Genomic DNA, 2,729 nt, shown 5'->3' with positions numbered 1-2,729 from the left:
TGTCTCAACTAAAAAGTCCTGCTGGAGAGCTCTAAATTTTGACTTAGAACATACTGAATATGAAAGCCAGAGAAAAATAGGATGCCATCAACTGATAAGTTTCAGTCGGAAAGGAAATCAGTCACAACCTTGTCAGAAATTACAGAAGAACCACAAATAGCAAAATTTCCTGTCACTGAGGATGTTCCAGCTCAGGGAAATTCTAATATGATCCAAGAAGGAAATAATGGATTTATGCAGTAGTATAATCATCATGCAAAAAAAATTGGTAATATCCTCTATCAATCAGAAACATGGTTTAAAAACTCTCAAAAGACTGAAGAACAAATTTGTCAAAATACCCTTAAATGGGTGCCTAACATCCTCTCCAATTCCATTTCTTTGAAACAACACATTACATGAGTTAGCAAAGCATTCACCACTGCTGGCTCTACTTTTGCAATCAAAAATTCACACAAAATCATCAAGAAAGAACCACCCCTAATTGCGTTCATCAAATATCCTTCGTTACAAAAGGTCAAAAACACACAAATTTCACAATTAAAAGTCCAAGAACAGGACCCCCTAAAGTCTCTAATCGAAACCCAATCTCGCCGCAAAACACAGAAGCCCTCACCACCGATCTACAAGGAAGAAGAATCCCAACCAAATTTCAAATACAAAGAGAACCCAGGATTTCCCAAATCAATTTGAAATGAAAACCCTAATCCCAATTCGCAAAAATTAGATATCGACACAAAAGCCCCTATGAAAACCCAGGATTTCACCTTGCTGCGAATCAGAATAGAGGGAAGAAGAATAAAAACTGCTAACGCGCCTCCGCCCCCTTTCCGTCGTGCCTTCGCAAGACCACTCCCTAAGCACGAGCCAAAAATGATTTTCCAAGGTTGGGTGGTCCGCAAGATCAGAGAGGAGAAGAAGCTCAAAGCTTTTGATGGCTCACGTAAAAGGAAAGAGGACGAACTGGAAAAGCAAATTTCTAGCGTGACCAAAGCTAGGTTCTCCAGATTCTAAAAAGGTAAACCCTTATTTGGTTCTCTTATTGGGTTTTCCAAATTTCTAACTATTTTTTTCTTAAATAAAAATTCCAGGTAATTGAATCACTTTAAATAACCTACTAATGTCTGATCCATGTCATCACACTTAAACGGCGTCAGTGGAAAGTTAACGGAGAGGGCTTTATTGCTTCAAATTAACAAATATTTGGATTCAATTGGGACAAGAAAAAATATGAGGACCCAGTTAAGAATTGGGTACAAATATGAGGACTAAAAAACATATTTAACCTAAATTAAAATATTAAATCCTAAGATAGCATATAACACAAAGTAATGCAAATGCTATAACGTCCCAGAATGCAGTGATGATCCAAACACTCTGCCAGCGCTCATTGAAAGGATATGTAGCTTTGAAGTATACCTGTAAAAGAAAAACAGTAGTGTGATTGCAATCTAGATGACAGATTAAAAGTTGGAAGAAATGTGACAATAAAATTGCATGATGCAAAACAGTGAAATTTGAATAACGTTTTTTTTTTTCTTTTAAATTAAAACACCGATTTCAGTTATTCATTACAAGAAGTAAATGTTATTTTTGTGCAAGATAAAAAAAATTGATTATAAGCCTCACCTCATATCATATCCAAGCAGCTGAGGAGATCACTAGTATTGCCAATGCATTTGAGAATTTCCTGTATATATCCAACATAACAAAACTTCGTTTTGCCTAACAACCACACAAACATAAATCAAACATATTAAAGAACCAAGTTCGTCACAGATCTAGAATAGACAAATTTAGAGGTATGGTGCCCCAAAATAATAGCAATTTGAGGAAAAGATACATGTAATTGTTCCAGTGTTCTTGAAAGTGATGTAAAAATCCATAATATCAAAAATCATCTAAAAAAGCATCGAGAACAACAAGAAGGAGCCTTGCCCTTCCTGATACATCATTAATGGTCCCCACATATTTAGTAATATTCAGCAACTCCGATGCTAGAAAGTAAGTTATTCCTAAAACAACCTTTGATGTAAGACCACCAAGAGTGGTCGCACAACACCATAACCCATTGAAATAGAGAGAATGAGAAGCCGTGATAATTTTTTTCTCATAGTCCCCACAGTGACAACCCATGTTGTGAGCACAATAGGTGTCATTCCAATATTGTTGAAATTGACATACTCAAAATACCAGAGAATCATTTCAAACAATCCAAGAGCAATGACAGTTGTGATACAATGCTGAAGCTGAAGTACATCATCCCAAAATCTCACATACTGAAAAAACCAGACGATGCTAAGACAGACATAAGCGAGTGCCATAAATACATAGAACTTATTTAATGGGGCCATCCTACTAGGCAAATACCCATCAGTGCCATAACATGAATGAGGTGATTATAACTACATTAGTAGAACAACTATACCAAACTACTAGTATATGTATATCTAATTAAAAGTATAGAATTTAGTAACTTACAATTTTCGCTAGCCCAAAATCTACAAGTTTCACAATACTGGATCCATTGACCAGCAAGTTTGCACCTTTGATGTCTCTAAAGAACCATAGCAATCATTTTTTTTTTAAAAAAAATTCAATTTGCAAGGCCTATCATAGTTAATTAGCACTGCATAATGGTTTTTTTATCAAACAGTCCTTGTTACATGTGGATGGTTTTGTTACTATGTAAGTAAGCTAAACCAGAGAGAATATGTCTTGTAAAATTG

General features: G+C 35.4%; 1 pseudogene; it reads right to left on the bottom strand.

Annotated features, from left to right (window-relative positions):
* Positions 1–1,299: 1,299 nt before the first annotated feature.
* On the bottom strand, positions 1,300–2,384 carry LOC106761167 (annotated as a pseudogene).
* Between the last annotated feature and the right edge of the window lie 345 nt (positions 2,385–2,729).

Source organism: Vigna radiata, chromosome 1 (genome assembly GCF_000741045.1).
Source record: "Vigna radiata var. radiata cultivar VC1973A chromosome 1, Vradiata_ver6, whole genome shotgun sequence".
Taxonomy (NCBI): domain Eukaryota; kingdom Viridiplantae; phylum Streptophyta; class Magnoliopsida; order Fabales; family Fabaceae; genus Vigna; species Vigna radiata.
Note: the sequence above shows the minus strand (reverse complement) of the source record. Positions and strands in the feature narration are given on the sequence as shown.